The sequence below is a fragment of the Heloderma suspectum genome, chromosome 2 (genome assembly GCF_057233095.1).
Source record: "Heloderma suspectum isolate Gila_16-S chromosome 2, 16-S_ref, whole genome shotgun sequence".
NCBI lineage: Eukaryota > Metazoa > Chordata > Lepidosauria > Squamata > Helodermatidae > Heloderma > Heloderma suspectum.
Window position 1 is genome coordinate 275,706,392 of NC_139459.1, and position 18,127 is coordinate 275,724,518.

The 18,127-nt window shown below is 46.8% G+C and overlaps 1 protein-coding gene across 2 annotated transcripts in view; it reads left to right on the top strand.

The window, feature by feature from the left end:
* Positions 1–16,724, top strand: part of HRH2 (histamine receptor H2) — a 31,496-nt gene extending 14,772 nt beyond the window's left edge. Inside the window, exon 3 of one of the 2 annotated variants that reach the window (XR_014788440.1) lies at positions 15,727–16,723. The gene's annotated coding sequence lies outside the window, so the exon portion shown is untranslated. Of the gene's footprint in view, positions 1–15,726 lie in introns of both variants that reach the window. The other variant, XM_084839274.1, reaches the window with a different exon arrangement.
* Positions 16,725–18,127: the final 1,403 nt, after the last annotated feature.

Genomic DNA, 18,127 nt, shown 5'->3' on the forward strand with positions numbered 1-18,127 from the left:
TTTAATGTACGCCTTATGAATCTCTAGGGGGTATTGAAGAGGTAGTCTCTGAAGCCAAAGAAGTTTCTGGGAAATTGTGGGAGCCTGTGTGGGTGGGAGGAGTTATTCTGGGACAAGGCCTGTGAAAAGAGTTATAGACAGAGTGGCCTGGTATCTTTTCAACATCAGGGTGTGATAAATAATAGCTTTGCTCTCAAACTGGACCAGTGTCCATTGTTACAGAATAATCTGCATGGGTGTGGGAGTAGGCCACAAAGCTACATAATACTTCTCTTGCTTCCCATGCTGGCTGGCTTCTTTGAAATTTTTCCCAGAAAGAACAGTCATCAGAAACTACTGTGAATTTCCCATTTCCCAGTGTCAGCTATTCTCTTGTCACATGACAGGGGAGAAATTATGACTATATTCTCCCTAGCTTCTAACACTGACCAGATTTTTTTAAAAAACAGCTTTGTGTAATCTCCATTAGAAGAGAGAATATTTTATGACACTGAGAGCAGAGCTAAACGTTATGAGGGAAACATGGGTTTTCCTCATAAATGCTAATGTGGGGGCAGGGGGAATTCTCAATAGAGAATTGGGATGGCCCATAACTCAGTGGTAGAGCACCTATTTTGCATGCAGAAGGTCCCAGGTTCAATCCCTGTTATCTCCAGGTAGGGCTGGGAGATCTTGCCTGAAACCCTGGAGAGCCATTGCTGCCAGTCAGTGTCAAAATACTTGGCTAGCTAGACCACTGGTCCGTATAAGGCAGCTTCCTATGTTCCTGACGAGTCCTTCCTGGAACTCATCTTCCTGATATTTTATCATCAGTTTTCCCTAACTGGAAGTAAGCCAAAGTGGTGGGGGAAGACAGCACCCCTTCCACCCACTGATGTCAGCCATGCAAGTGCCTCTTGTTCTAGCATTCATTATATTTTTGGAAATGAGGGTATGAAACACCACTGCTGACTATGAATATCATTCTGCCCTGAAGTATTGAGAAAATGAAGTGAAATGCTGATAAGATCTGAGCTGGCAGTGACTGACCAAGAAAGAGATCTTGGGGGTGTGGTGGACAGCTCGATGAAAATGTGCGTACAACCCAGTGTGCGGCTGCTGTGAAAAAGGCAAATTCCACATTAGGCGTAGTTAAGAAAGGAATCAAAAATAAAAGCGCCAAGATCATACTGCCCTTATACTGCCCATGGTGCAACCACACTTGGAATACTGAGTACAGTTCTGGTCACCACACCTAAAAAAGGGGTATCGTAGAACTGGAAAATGGCAACCAAAATGATCAAGGGTCTGGAACATCTTCCATATGAGAGAAGGTTACAACAGCCGGGATTGTTTAGTTTGGAAAAAAGGAGGGTAAGGGGAGACGTGATAGAGGTGTACAACATGATGCATGGTGTGCAGAATGTAGATAGGGAAACATTTTTCTCCCTCTCTCAAAATATTAGAACCCAGGGTCATCCCATGAAGCTGATATGGTGGGAAATTCAGGACAGATAAAAGAAAGTACTTCTTCACACAGTGCATAGTTAAACTATGGAATTCGCTTCCTCAAGATGAAGTGATGGCCACTACTTTGGATGGCTTTAAAAGGGGATTTGATAAATTCATGGAACATAAGGCTATCAATGGCTGCTCTTTCTTTCTTTCTTTCTTTCTTTCTTTCTTTCTTTCTTTCTTTCTTTCTTTGATTTATACCCTGCCTTTCTACTAAACAATGTCACTCAAGGTTGCTGATAGCTACATATTTCTCCCTCAAGGAGAGCCGGTGTGGTGTGGTGGTGAGAGTGTTGGACTGGGAGCCAGGAGATCCAGGTTCTAGTCTCCACTCAGCCATGGAAGCTCACTGGGTGACTTTGGGCCAGTCACGGACTCTCGGCCCAACCTATCTCACAAGGTTGTTGTTGTGAGGATAAAATGGAGAGGAGGAGGATAATGTAAGCTGCCTTGGGTCCCTTGCAAGTGGAAAAAGGCAGGATATAAATGCAATAAATAAAATAAATATGCTACCTCCAGTAATAGTGACTGACACTATGCCTATGTACACCAGTTGCTGTGGAAAATGGGTGAGAGGATGCTGTTGCACTAATATCCTGCTTGGGAGTTTCCCATGGGCAGCTGTTTGGCCACTGTGTGAACAGAATGCTGGATTGGATAGACCTGGTGTGATCCAGCATGGCTGTTCTTATGTTCTTAGGGATGTGCTGCTGCTGGCATGTCTCACTTAAGAATTTGGTGGGGGAAGAGAAATTACCTTCATTTTTTCCTGCCACATTTATTTTTTACTTATACATCACCAAAAAAGCAACCCCAAAGATGTAGACTAACCAATGTTGGAATTTGGGAGACAGCTGACACAAAATAGTTATTAGTTAGATGCTTGAATAGGCAGTGCATTCCCCCATATTTCCTGTTCTTTTTTCCTGTGGAGCAAGGTATTGAGAGGATATTATCACAGGTCACATTGCCAAGGAGAAATTTTATCACCCTGCTTCAGTGTGTTCAGAAGTTATAGAACAGCACAGCATGTAACTGAGTGACGACCCCGCTCCCTTGGTGTGATGTACTTTCCTTTCCCATGAGAGTCCTTGTTATCTTCAGTTTGGAAAGTGAGGACCTGCAAGGCTGTGTCACTCAGAGTATATGTGTCTGTGTATGTATATCCCTCCCTCATTGCTAGTGAGGAAGAAACTTCACCGTGAAATTTCTAGCTGAGCAATTACTTTCAATTGACTTCACAATCGCCCTTTATAGGTTCTGCCAACTCTTGTGGGTGTCGCTTGGCTGTTAAACAGCTATCCCAGAGGTGACTGCATTTGAGTCGCCGTCTTTTTAAATGACCCATCATTGACAACACTTCCCTGCAAATCCATTCCAACTGGTCAGGCAGCTTCCATTTTTAGCAAGAATTCCCAAACAGTGCAGGAACTGTGTCATTATCTGTTCGTCTGCATGTTCGTCATCCACAATAATGATGGAAAGCAAGTCTGAGTCATACATGGAAAGTTAGGCATTCAGACTGTAATCGAGTTATTATTTACTGTGAGTCTGAAAAACCTGGGCAGGGCTTAGCAAGTTAAGGTCGGAGTCACCTCTGCATACCGTCCCACGACCCTCTCCGGCTGATAACGTGTTTTCGGTTCTGCCTCTACTTTATTGACAGTGTCACAGGGATTAAAAAAACAGAGGTCACCTGACTGCCCAAAGCCAGATACAATTGTTATGCTGGCTCCATACAGGGGCACTTATAACCTTGCACAAGATCACATGCAAACAGCGTTTCTGCCCATTGGGGGATGGAGACTTGAGACTGAACTGCCTGCCAGCAGCAGTTTCTGACAGATTTACTCCCTGTCACCACTCCAAACAAGCTAGCAGAGGAGTGTGGAGGCTTGAAACAAGGTTTCCCTGCAGGTGTACCTGGGCCCCAGTCAGAGCATCAGCGTGAAAGCCAGCAACCCTTGAGTGCATTCATCACAGAGGCCTAAAAGCAGCAGGGATGGAAGTGACGGTTGAGTGATGCCTTTCGAATAAACATGAGAGCCAGGCATGGCTAGAGGAGGAAGAGCTTAACAACACTATTTGATGAGCCTGCAAACCTCCTCCCTGAGGCCTGCTCAGACCTGTTCCCCAGACCATTAACTTTCTTTTTATTAATGCTGTCATGTCAGCAAAATGACCAGACAAGAACTTCCAGAGAGTTCAGCTCGCATCTCCCCTCATATTGCCCTCTCTCCTCGAGAGACCTTTTCATGTGGTTTGCCCTGAGAAGGAAGATCATTGCTGCATTTGGCTTCCCATGGTTGTATCTGTCCCCTTGACAGGGAAGTGACACTATTCACTTAATAGAACAAGGTTAATCTAATACCTAAGTTCATGGCTGTGTGAAGCCCAAAGGCTTGCATGGAAAAGGAGGGAAATGGAATGAATGTAGACTGGTGGGAGCTGCTGTCACTGGGCTATCCTTTGAACTTTAAGCTGCCCACTGGCTAGCAACTGTTACCATTTTGACCCTACATGAAGTTGTATATTAGCCAGTGGTTTCCACATAAGCACTAGCAGGGAGACCCCAGTGCCTCAGGAACATGTGGAATGGGGGGGGGAGGCAACATTTTTGCCCCTGATTGTCTCCCTAAAACAGAGGTGCAGAACCTCATGCCTGGGGGCCACATCTTCTGGGATACCACTCTGGATCCCTGGGGTTCCCCAGCTGGCCATGCCCCCTTCCTCTGGCCCCACACCCTTTCCCTCCAACCACAGATCAATTAGAGGTTTCCTGGCATTTGTGCAGGTTTTTCTCCCATTCTAAAAAGTTCAAATGCCTCTCCTAAGGCTTGCTTACTGGCAGTAAGAGCTTTAGGTAGAAATATGCTGGTATTGAAGCTACAATGTGACCTGCTCAGCATTGGAATGCAGCCCCCGAGAACCTGTCCAAAATGGAATTCAACCCTCAGGCTGAAAGAGATTCTGATATTAAAAGTATAAATGAAATAAAGGGGGACTTTTTATGAGGGCTGGGAATCATTTCACAGTGATATGTGGTTTGTTTTAGTTGGGGGGTGCTGGACTTTCAGAGAAAACATTATGCACTGCACCGCATAAACATGGTGCGCAACCAGATATGTTAGACTGCCAGAATTCCAGTTGCATTAGACTGTCACAGAATTGTGTACGGATTTAAGCTTGCGTCCTCTCACTGATCTCTTTAAGCAGCCCTAGCTGTACTCACTAGCCCAGTGTGCACCTTCCAGCTGGATGCTTTCTTCAATGACCCATCAGATATCTGCTTCTCTTATGCCAGCGTGCTGTGCATTCAGACCGGTTCCCAGAGGCAGAGGTGAAACTTGCTTTTACTTCTTTTTTTATGGGCTATCAGTGGTGAAGGAGAATAGCTTTAGTAACTGAACATTCACACCTCTGCTTTCCATTTCCTCTATGATGAATCCTTCAACTGTTTTTACTATTTTCTACAGACCGCATACCTTGCAAAGCATCTGTAGGGGTTTTCATATCTCATGTGGTAGTTCCCTTCCTTCCTCTCTCTCTAAATCTCTCTCTCTCTGTCTGTCTCTTTCCTCTACTGTGTTTGCAGAATGTGCTCATTGCACGCACACCCTAGAATAATGAGATGGGACACAGAAGTATGGGTAAACTAAACCCACAATTGATTAATTTACATGCAACAAGATCTGCATCCCAAACCATGCAGGGTTTTTGTTCCAAACTCTGGAGCTGCCTGATGGCTCAACTTATTTGCAGATGCAAGTGTTAGATAAAAAGTTCTTGCTTTCGGTTGGAAGAAAAGGATGCCAGGCAGGCAGCAGTGGATCCAACACTATTTTATTAATCGTTTTGCAAAACGGGTGCAGAGCAGTCTGGACCCCGAGGCACGTGTGCAAAAGCCTTTTATACCTTATTGCTTCTATTGTTCTTGCCAGTAACCAATGAAACAGTCAGTACATCAGCTTACCAAGCCAATAGCCAATAAACAGTCAGTACATCAGCTTACCAAGCCATTAGTCATGAGCGCGTCAGTATGGTTCCTTTTTGCTCCACCTACATTTTTCCTGCCACTCGGGCTCTTACGTGACTGACGTGCCAACCGGTTATGGAGTCTCTTTTTCTAACAATTCCCTCCTTTAAGTCTTTACTCACGTCTTAAAGCGCTTAAAGCGGAGTCCCTTTATTGGTAAAATAAAGCAAGAGCATCTGCTTTGACAGAGCGGTTTCAATTAATCGCTGGGATAAGCCTCTGACGCAGGGGATAATGCAACAACCAAATAATACTAAAACTCCAGCCGTTACTGCAAGCGAGATAAGGATCGAGGCCACTAGGTGTTTCCATTTTCCAAACCATCTTTCCAATCAGGCGGTCACGGGGTTGTTAATTCCTGAATTCTCGGCTAACTCCTCGGATAAGGCGGTGAGGCCCTGCAAGGCCCTTGTTACTGTGCCGTCTGGAGCAGTGTTGTTAGGGATGAAGGTGCAACATCGCCCACCTAGCATAACACATACCCCTCCTTTTTCTGCTAACATCATATCAAGAACACGCCGATTTTCCCAGGCCATTTGGCTAGTGGCATCTAGCTGCTCAGCCAATCCCTTTACAGCATCACGGGTGTAGTTTATAAACCTTTGTTGATTATAATAAATGTAATTGATCCAATCTACATTTTTGTTAATTGTCACCCACCAAAACAAGGTAGATTCAAATCCTGCAGCGATTTGATTCCTCCCTTTGAATTCATCTGGTACTCCCCGTGGCACCCCTATAGAGTCAATGTATATTTCATCATCAAAAGGGGTTACCAACCGCTTCCGTCGGGGTTGGCTAGTTCTTTCTACTGGATGATATGCAATTGAAAAGGGGACCGCCAATTGGACTAATCCACAAGCTCCGGACCAATTGGAGGGCAACACTTCATATAACTCTAGACCCGCACAGTACCACCAGAGATCAGCCCGTGGGACTAGAAGGGAATTATTCCTAAAGCGGGTGGAATTAACACATTTTATTTTGCTTGTCAGGTTCCCCAACCGCTCCCCCCTCCCTGTAAGGTCCTGGTGTATGCATCCAATATGGTTTCTTTGTTGCAAAAAAACTATGGAGGGTCTAACGCGATTTTTTAATTTGAGAGGAGGGTATAGCTTATTGAGAGGCTGGCACTCTTCCCCACACATCAGGGTTTTGGAACAAGCGGATCACACAGGTGAGGAGGGAGGGAGTGTCCCATCCTAGAGGAAAAGGCATCACTCTCGCTACCGATCTTCCTGCGGCACAAACAAAACAGTCATACTTATTTAAGGACTTGGTGGTATACTTTACCCATTCTACCCACACATTATCAGTTTCTTCTGTTATTGGGATCCCTAGTCTGGCTTTCCAGGGACGCTTCTCCACCTCAGGAATTTGCACCAAAGGTGGTTTGGGAGATGCAGGTGGTCGCGGGTCTCTTTTGACGGGGATTAGTTTACCTTCTTTTTCTTTTGCCTTCCGTATTAGCTGATTGACGGTTTGGTGAACCCGCGATGGACTCCACTCACCTAGCCCCCATTGAGGAATAGTCCTCCCACCCCCTGGTTCTGGTGCCCCGGCTGTTATACAGGAGAGCAACATCAGGATCCATAGCCACTTCATTTTAACAATAGTGGTTATGTTATCAAGCCCGATTGAGTCGGATCCTGGCCTTTCCTAGGTGCTGAGATTTATAAACAAGAGGCGATTGTGGTTCCTGGATGGCTTCTTCGCCTGTGTCCCTGGCAGCTTCCGGTGGGGTGCCAGGGAGCAGAGGACCGTTGCCCGTGTCCTCCTGTTTTCTCCGGGTGACAGGAGGAGGCAGAGGTCGTCTAAATGGCTTCAACCGGCTGCAATGTGTCCATTTGCTAGAACCTACAAGTTTTACACATGAATGGCTGGTTGGTCCCACTAGATAGGGTCCTTCCCACCCTTCCTTTAAAGCTTCTTTATTCCACTTTTTCAGCAATACTTCATCTCCCGGTTGGAAAAGATGGATGGGAGCATCTAGCGGCAATCTCTGGAACGGGACAGAGTAGGCCCGGAGCTGTGAAAGAACAGACTGTAGAGAAGTCAACTGGCCCCTTAATATTTGATCTCCCATCTCCCATTTGACCTCCTCCCTCCTTCCGCAGTGTACCCGAGGCGGGAATCCAAACATTAGCTCAAAGGGGGACAGCTTTATGTCTTTTCTTGGCATTTTTCGAAGCTTTGTCAGAGCTATTGGCAGAGCCTCAACCCAAGTGAATCTTACCCCTTGCTGGAGCTTGGTTAGAGTCTCTTTAAGACTCCGATTGGTTCTTTCAACTTGCCCACTCGCCTGGGGTCTCCAGGGGCAGTGTAGGTGCCACTCTACCCCCAGAGCTCACGCCAACCCTTGTGTAACAGCTGAGGTGAAATGTGAGCCCTGACTGGATTCTATAACGTCAGGCAAGGAGAACCGGGGCACCACCTCCTGTAACAACTTAGCAACTACAGTTTTTGCTTGACAGTTTCTGCATGGGAACGCTTCTACCCACCCTGTCATTTGACACACTATTACAAGCAAATACCTGTAACCCCTACACGGTGGCATTTCAGCAAAATCAATCTGTACCCTCTGGAAGGGATAGTACGCCCATGGTCGCCCTCCTTTTGGTGGAGGGGATGCCCTGGGGGAGTTAGTTTTCTGGCAGACCTCTCAGGTTGCGGCTAGTTGATGGGCGCATACAGTTAGGCCAGGAGAGACAAACAGCCTTTTGCAATAGTCAATCATGGCTGATGCCCCAGGGTGTCCAAGAGAATGATGCACTTGTTCCAGGATAGCTCCCTGCAGGGTCTGCAGGAGAAGCAGTCTTCCATCCGTCATCTGGATCCATCCATCGTTGCGGGGACTCACTTTGTGTTCTTGTGCCATTTGCAACCCAGAGGGGGAGTATGTGGGGCGCTCTTCCCTTCTGGGTAAGACAAGGAATGTTCCTTGGATTCCTTCCCTGGCTGCTCTCTTTGCGGCCTCATCAGCTCTTTGATTTCCTTGCTTCCACTTTTCCTCTTTTTCCCTTCCATGGGCTCGGACGTGGATAACAGCCACTTGTAAGGGTAACTGGAGGGCATCTAAAAGGTCCACGATTAAGCCGCCATTGGCAACTGGGGATCCATTTGCTGTAAGGAATCCCCTCTCTTTCCATAACTGTCCGTGAGTGTGCACAACAGCAAAAGCATTTTTACTGTCAGTGTAAATGTTTACCCGCTTTCCTTTGCCTGCCTGCAAAGCTCTTGTCAGGGCCACCAGTTCAGCGGATTGGGCGGAGAAATGAGGAGGCAGTCGTTCTTCATGGACACTCTCGCTTTGGGTGACCCCTGTGTAATGCTTTCCGTCTAGCATATAACTGGACCCGTCTACAAACAAATCTTCAGCTCCCTCTAACGGTTCATCTTCAAGATCTGGCCGACCAAGTATCCAAGTCTAGTACTTCAAGAAAATCATGATCTGGGAGCCCCGGCCCACGTGTGCCGGTAACAGGGTGGCGATGTTGAAGCTAGGGCAGGCCTTGAAAGTGAGGCTTTCGTTCATTAGCAAGCCTATTTCATATCGGGAATGCCGAGCCGGGTTGAGGAATTTGCTTCCTCCCCCTGACCCTAGGATTTGTGGTACCCCATGTGGCACCCAGACCTCGATGGTCCCTCCTATTGTCATTTTTTCAGCTTCAGTGCAGATTAAGGCTGTTGCTGCTACCGCTCTCAAGCAGCTCGGCCATCCTCGTGCCACAACATCAAGGACTTTGGAGTAGTAGCCCACTGGCCTCCAGGAAGGGCCCGTCTGTTGGCAGAGTACTCCCGAGGCTACGCCCTTATTCTCATGCACGTAGAGTCTAAACGGTCAACTGGGATTTGGCATGGTGAGGGCCGATGGTGACACAAGGGCAGCTTTAAGGCTGAGGAAAGACTTATTCATTTCTTTAGTCTATTTCCATTTGTCTAATTTATCTTTCTGCAGCGCCTCATATAGTGGCCATGCTATTTCCCCATAGTCGGCTATCCACAGCCGACAGAATCCCAGGTAGGCCCTTAGCTCACAGGGGGACATAGGGACAGGGGTGTCACGAATGACTTCGACTCTTTCTGATCCCAAGCTTCAGGTCCCCTTGGCTAAGTGGTAACCTAGGAATTTTACAGTTGGTCGGACTAGCTGCACCTTCTCCCTTGACACCTTATAGCCCCCCTCTGCTAGATGATTGAGGGAAATTGTTCCATTAAGGCACATATCCTTAGCCTTGGCTGAAATCAGAAGGTCATCACAGTACTGGAGGAGATGCACCTCAAGGTGCTGATGGACCCAAGGCTCGAGGTCCCTTTGAAGTTGCTGGCCAAAAACGACCGGTGAAAGATTGAGCCCCTGAGGTTCACTGTCCATGTTAATTGAACCTTTGACTCACTCTCTGGGCTCTTCCACTCAAAGGCGAACAAAGGCCTCGAATCAGGGTGGAGTGGGATGCTAAAGAAAGCATCTTTTAGGTCTGTGACAGTGAACCATGCATGATCTTCTGGAATTCTTATGAGAAGGGTATGTGGGTTAGGGACCACAGGGTGGGAGGCCTCGATTTGCTGGTTAATGAGGTGGAGGTCTTGCACAAGGTGAAACCCCTTGCCCCCCCCTTTTGACACAGGGAGAATGGGCGTGTTGTAGGGGGACATTATCTCGATGAGTCGACCTTCCTCTCGGAGCTTCGTTATTACTGGTTGTAGACCCAGCTTCCCTTGGCAGGAAAGGGGATACTGTTTCACATGAACTGGTTTCGCCCCTTCCTTGAGAGGAATTTTGTATGGTGCTGCCGATTTGGCACGAGAGGCCCCTCCAACCCGGGCCCAAACCAGAGGATTGACTCTGTTTTCTATTAAGCACCAGTCTTCATTTGCCTCTGAGGTGGGTTCCTCTATGGCTTTAAAAAGGGCCATTTGATAGTTACTGCTCTGTTGCTTGGGGAGTCATACTTCCATTCTTCCATCAGGAGTGAAAGTGATCTCAATTTGGAGCTTAGTCAATAAGTCCCTCCCTAACAATGCCACCGGACAGGAGGGGGTACAGAAAAACGCGTGTTCTAGGTGTGTTTTCCCAACTTTGGTAAACAAAGGACGAGAAAGGGGCACTCGCGTTGCCCTTCCCTCGCCCCCCATTATGGTGGTAGTTCCCCCACTTCCCGTTGGTGGCTTGTTAAGGGGGAGTATGGACAAGGCAGCCCCTGTATCTACAAGGGCATCGTAGGAGCGGCCCCCAACTTTAATTTTGACCATGGGGTCCCGTCTTGCCTCGGAGATGGCCAAGAGGGGGCTGGACCCCGGTCTGTCCTAATCTCTTTCTTGTTCATACAACACTCTTTGCTCTTCCCCCCTGCTTTCTTTCTCTTTCTGTTTTAGGGCTTCACAGTCTTGCTTCCAGTGTCCAATCTTTCTACAAAAAGCGCACTGATCCTTTCCTAAGAGAGGCCCTTTTCTGTTCCCCTTTCCACCCTTCTTAATCCCTCCTTGCTCTGGCCTGAGAACGGCAGCAAGTAGTTTTGCCTGCCTCTTATCTTTTTCTTTTTCTTCTTCTTCCTCTCGTCTTTCATAGACCTTCTGGGCTACTTCAACCAGGACTCCCAAATCAGCCGCCAGTCCTCCTTCGACTTTTTGTAACTTCTTTCTGATATTTTGGCAGCTATTTCCTACAAACTGCGTTGTGAGAACTCGTAGGTTATTTGGGTCATTCAGGTCAATGTCAGTATATTTAGCAAAGGCTTCTCTCAGCCTTTGGAGGAAGACGGCGGGGGGTTCGCTTTTGTCCTGTTTTAACGTCAAGACCTTTTGCAGATTGGGGGCCCTTCGAGCTGCCTGTTTCATGCCCACTAAAACAAGCTGAAAGTATTCGGCATGTAATTGCCTTTGCGCTGCCGTGGCCACTCCCCAGTCAGGCCTCCCAATGGGCAAAACCTCTGCCACCCGCTCTTCAGTCGCCTGGGGGTTCTCCTCTCTAAATCTAGTTCGCGCCCCCACAAGAATAGTCGGTTTTTGACTAAGGAAACAAGTGTTTAACAACATTTGTGTGTCGTCCCAGGTAGGATTGTGTGTGAGCCTCACATTTTCCATTAAGGACAACAATGGACCAGGGTCCTCCTCAAAGGGAGGATTGAACTGTTTCCAATTGTACAAATCAGACGTCATAAAGGGGACGTAAACAAGCATTGTCCCCTGAGGGTGTTGGACGGTAGGATCGGGGACCTCTCTAATAGGGAAGGTCAGTTTTACTGGTGGCTGAGGGTCCTTCCATAAATTGTAATTAGGCCCTCCTTTAGTTTCCCCATCTTTATCAGGCACTTTTTCCTGGGTTCGAGGCCCCCAAGCACCCTTTATCTCTTTAAGATTTTTCTCGAGGGCGTCCAAACGATCTTGGAAAGTGTCCTCGAACTCAGTCATAGACTCGGGGCCGGACCTTGGCTCACGAGGAGGGTCTCCCTCGGGAATTTTTAATGGTTGCAACCCTTGGGCAGGCTCCCTTGGAGGAAATGGAGGCTGGAGCGGGCATTGTCCCCCCAGGACAGCCATCCCGTAGGGAGGAGGAAGTAATGGATCCTCGGGGGCTGTAGCTACCACCCTAGGTGGTCCCTTCCTCATTAATTTTTTTCCAGTTATCACAGGGAGGGCCTAAGACATACATTTAACTACCCACGGGGCGGGCTCGCCGCCGAGGGGTACGCAAGTTGCCCATGAATCAATATAGGGGAACTGATCCCAACTTCCCCTCTGTGTTACTATTATACATACATCAGAAACTAAAGTCGGGTCAAAAGACCCCCCAGGTGGCCATTTGGGCTCCAATATTGGCTATTCCCTGGTACAAAGAAGGACAAGATGATCCTTCGTCATCTTAGTTCCATAATCTTGTTTGAAATGTGACCAGTTGCGCAAACAACACTCCAAGGGCGTATGGGACTCTCCCGTGGGCCTGGATTGGGACCCGCCCATGACGGTGGCATTTCACTCAACAAATCTCGCGCTTCGCCCTCCTCTGACCCAGCCCGTCGCCGGGATAGGGAAATGCAGATCGGGGCTCCTCACTCGCTTCGCCCGTAGGCGTCTCACACAATCACAAACGTACCACCGTCCCGCGTGTATCCCCTAATGTAAGCTGTTTCACTTACCCCAAGGCCTCCTCTGTCCCACCCGCAGCCGTGTCCAGCTGCTTATTGATCCACTGCCTGTGCCAAAAAGGAGTGATCACGTCTCCCTCTCCCTCTGGCGTTGGTCCCCAAGCGCCTTCGCCACTGCCGACGTGAGGAGAAGGCAGTGTAAAACAACTGCCTGTGGCCACTCCTCCTCTGCAGCCCCTCGGCTCAGCGTGAAGGGGACACACCCCGAAGCAGGATCTGAGTCACGGCACCAAATTGTTAGATAAAAAGTTCTTGCTTTCTGTTGGAAGAAAAGGATGCCAGGCAGGCAGCAGTGGATCCAACAATATTTTATTAATCCCTTTGCAAAATGGGTGCAGAGCAGTCTGGACCCTGAGGCACGTGTGCAAAAGCCTTTTATACCTTATCACTTCTATTGTTCTTGCCAGTAACCAGTGAAACAGTCAGTACATCAGCTTACCAAGCCAATAGCCAATAAACAGTCAGTACATCAGCTTACCAAGCCGTTAGTCATGAGCGCGTCAGTATGGTTCCTTTTTGCTCCGCCTACATTTTTCCTGCCACTCGGGCTCTTACATGACTGAGGCGCCAACCGGTTATGGAGTCTCTTTTTCTAACACAAGTAAGCAAACCCAGATGCTGGGTGAACTAACCCAGACCATGGGTTGTGGGTAGCGATAGGGGATTGATTAGCTCAGTTCACATTTTGATGCAAACTCACCTAACTTTGCACTTTCAAGCCTCTGTGTGAACAAAAACTCCATTACCCTTCAAAATTCACACTTCCCCAAATTTTATAATGGAGTTCTCCAGTCAAAATATTTGTACAACAATGCATATATTACAGGCAAGAACATTTTAAAAATACATTGTATTAGGAACCTTGGTTGCCAAACTGTGTCTATTACGCACAATGCATACAAAACTGCACATACTAGGAGACAAGAGCATAAAAATGGTTCCGAATTTTCAAGCATGATTAGGCTGAACATCAGGTTATGTCTCTAAAAAAACCCTTTGCACCTTATTTTAAAAGATAGGAAACCCACAGCATGATCCTATCTCCAGCTTACTCCCACCATGTGGGACAGGATTGCTCCCAAGTTTACTTGCAATGGCAGAGTACAATTATTTATTTTATTTATTTATTTGATTTGTACCCCATCTTTCTACCAAAACCGGCACTCAAGGTAGATTACCAGCATCATTAAAATTGATTAGAACAATAAAAAACATTAAAATACAATGAAAACATAACAATTATGGCAGGGAAGGCGGAATAAAAAACAGCACCCAGCCCTACAGATTCACTTACAGGCCAAAGGCCTTCTTGAAGAGAGCAGTCGTTGCCTGCTGGTGGAAGGACATCAGAGAGGAAGATAACGTAGCTTCCCTTAGGAGGGAGTTCCACAGCCCGGGAGTGGCCACCGAAGAGGCCCTCTCTCAGGTCATCACCAAATGTGCCTCTGAAGGTGGCAGTCTCAAAAGAAGGGCCTCTCCGGATGAACTTAAGGACTGGGCAGGCTGATATGGGGGAAGGTGGTCTTTCAGGTAGCCTCGTCCCAAGCCGTATAGGGCTTTATAGGTCATAACCAGCACTTTGGATTCTGCCTGAAAACAGACCAGTAGCCAGTGAAGCTGCTGTAACAAGGGCATCATCTGTTCCCTGTAACAACACAAGACTTATGAGGGGAGGGGGGATCTAGTCACATGGGGCTGAGGGATTCTACAGGCAGGTTGCCTCCCAACCACTGTGATATGGAATGGACTGATTCCTTACTTTCCTGCCAGGCTCTTTCAATCCCTACCTGGGAGGAAGCTCTGAAGCATGTGGCAGCAGGAGTCAGTCGTTGCCCTTTTAACCACTGGGCCACAAGTAGCCTTTGATGGTAGACACTGCTGCCTCTCCCTGACAGCCTCCTTGTGCACTGTGCAGGTAATGGAGCATGGACGGGGTAAGGCTGAATCACCAATGCACTGTAACTCGTCACCATGACTATTGGTGCCTTCTCTACACTGCCAATGTGGGGGCATCAGTGAGGGGAATCATGATGGTGGAATCACCCCAAACTCTGCTGGAGTGCCTTTGAGGTTGCTGGTTAGCTTTTGTTTCTACAGCTATTTTTGGTGCTCTCCATTTTTCTGCTGTGATTGTATAGGATCATAGCCACAGGGTGCCTCTGTTAGCCCTGGCACGGTGGCCATTCCACGTAGAGGGACCATAGAATGAGCCTGCTCATCTGATAATTTTAAAGAATGCATCAAAGCCCTTAAGGACCTGTTTCGCAAATAAGGGGACAATTTGTAAGGGCGCAATGCTGGCTGGGGAAACCTGGGAGTTGTCGGACTTTTTCTGTCTAAACATGCATAGGACTGTGCCCTAAACTCTTTTTCACAAAGTATGTGGCAGATGTTCCATAAGGGATGCAACGTTCTTGATGTTAGAAAAAGAAATGAACTTAGTTTACTTCATCTTTTATCCGATGATCTCCGGGGAGTTTACAACACATGAAAATTATACAAAAAGCTACCTAGTAACCTTTGTTTCTTGCTAGTGGCAGATCCCAGAGTGCCCTTCCCTTCTGCAGTTCCAGAGCAACTGGCAGCTGGGGTAAGCTTCCTGTAGCTGTTTGTCCCCTGTCCTATGGCTAGGGCCAAGCTGATCATCCCTCTGCCATGATGTCCTTCCTGGTACAACTTCACAGTGGCACTTGTCCTCTTTGCCAGTCTCCATTTTATCAACGTTGTTTGGATTTATAGCAAGGACTTAGCAAAGTTTCAGATTCAGAACAACTACATTATTAGTTATTAAAACAGTTACCTAGCATCAAGTTATTTTGCATAGATGGTCCCTGGATAATTAAGGAAAGATACCCAATAATCTTCCCCTAACTGTGCATTCTTTTGATCTGTCTTGCTTTTGATGCAGTCATTTACCATCCACCACCATCACACAGCCTGCCATACATGCTGGACCAGGAAATACTTCCTAAAAACAATGACTGGGGAAATTATTTAAAATTATCATCTGTCCGTAAATATGAATGATTTTCATTTGTGTTTATCCTCTAGGAATCTGAACCCACCATGTGATACATCATCCTCTATAATCCCATCCTGCTGCCAAAGGCTCTGGTTGGCCAAGGTCCTTCCCAAGAGGGATGTATGGATCCCTATGTTTGAGGAGCAAATAGCAGATGTGCAAAAAAGAAGGCAACTCTCTGCACCCCATTCAGTTATCTACTGTGTCTTTTCCTGAGCCAGGAATTGCTTTCTTTTGAAGTTGAATGTAGAGAAGGATGACCCAAGATGGCTCAAAGATGGCTTGAAATTGTTGCATCTGACAGACACATTATCTCTGTCTGGTAAAGGTGGCTTACTATGGGGCTTACTCCAATTGCAAGGACTTGGATTTTACTGTAAGACTCTTGTGAGTGTCAGTGAGTAACTATATGTTTGTATGTCCACAACCAGAAGATAAAAGCTTTCATCTACCCCCTGACAATGGATTGAGATTTTTCCTATCCAAGAAATCAGAAAGAAATCATGGACTGAAGATCGGAGAATTCTCTGTCTCCTGTATAAGAGCTCTAAGATACCCTTGGGCCTCCATTCTCCCACCAGACCTACTGTCTGAGTCTTCTAGTACCTATGTTCCTGAGCATTCACCTTTAACACACAGTTGACTGCTCAAACTCTCTTCTCCTTCCTGCCCTAATCTCCAGGAGACATCCATTAATTATATGCCATGTTGTCAAAGTTTGAATGACAAGAGATTTTGAATACTAGGACTGCAGGGAGGAAATTAATAGGGCAGGAAAGAAGGATGCATTTGGAGGAAGTAAGGGAGAAGAAGGACAATAGACACTGCACTTCTCTGCGTGGTCATGCCACACGTTCTCCCTATCGTTTATTACCCTATTAGAAGACAGAAACATTTTATTGACAGTATTCCATATGGAGTCATCTGGTATTTTTAAAATGGCTTATGATTTTAAAAACATCTGATAAAGTGCATTTGCCAAAAATTTGAGAATTTTAAATATTTAATACATTTAGCTTCCATAATTAAACAATGTCTGGCTTCTAATTCAAAAAATATTGCTATTTAGTATATTTCAGGTCAAAAACACCAGAAAGAGAGAGAGAGAGAGAGAGAGAGAATCCATCTAGAAAGCATATTGCTTGGAATATTATGGCTGCAATTCTATGGCCCCTGGGAGGGTGTCTAAGAGGTCATAGAATTGTTTGGATCTTCCCTCTGAGGGCAGAGAGAGGGGTCCATCCTCAGAAGGGGAGACCTAACCTCATCTCCCATGGAAACTTCCACATCACTTGCCTCCTCAACTTCAGGGCTCCCATGTTGGGCAAAGTAGAATGGGGCAGATCAGCGGCATAGCATTGGTAGATCAGGGGAGGTTTGCATCCTCAGGATCCAAAGCCCTCCTTCTCCCCCACCCCCCCAAAACCCACCCAACACCAGGGGGAATTTACACCAGCCCTCAAGCTGGTGTAAATGATTTTCTACCATTGCTTGGCTGCTTGCCAGAGAGAAGTTGTTCAAAAACCCTCCTGGAATAGGAAGGAAGGGGGAAGAATGACTCTCCTCCCTGCCTCCCACCTTGCTGGCATGAGCCCGGCAGCTCCAGCACCGGAGGAGCCCTCCGCATCAGGTAGGAGGATTGCTCTGCTCATCGTGTTATTTCTTTTCTGTTCCATGATAGGATGACCAACACTTTGCAGATATTTTTGAACAGTAGTTTTTATGTTGGAAAGGCTTCAGAACATCTTTTTGGTGTAGGATGGGATGCTATTTTCAAAGGCTAAAATTTTGCACCAAATTTTTCAAATAGCTGTTTAACAAGAACCATTGGTGGGAAGTGGGTGATTTGAGAGGATGTGTGGATGAGTGCTATCCCACATGCTCTGGGATGTGTGGGATGTGTTTAGATGTACAAGGTGTGATTTACTAACCAAAAGGCTTCTGAACGTGCAGAATGCCATTCTCTCCCCACTTAATAGCCTCAGCAAACCTGCATACTTTTGGTATGAGGCTTTCAGCCCAGAGGATATGGCTCCTAGGCAGACATGATTTCTGCAGAGCTCTAAGAAATAACAGACCATCTTGTCCCTCATGAGTGAATGTATGAGTGCAGATAATTTGCAGTGTATATGGATGCATAATGCGGGTTTTTCCTCTCTTCTTCAGTAAGCTTGTCCCTACACTCCCAGTTCTGCAGACGTCCCTGTCACTGTCTGATGCATAGTAGAAAACTGAGCGTCTTTTGAGGCAGTAGACTCTTTGGGTTAGTCCTACTTAGAGTAGATGCACTGAAATGAATGGGATTTATGTTAGTCATGGCTAACCAGTCCCACTCATTTCAGTGGGTCTACTCTAAGTAGGACTAACATTGGATACTGCTGTTTGTCCTGAAAAGGCCAAGTCTGTTAAATCCTACCATCTAATCTAGTT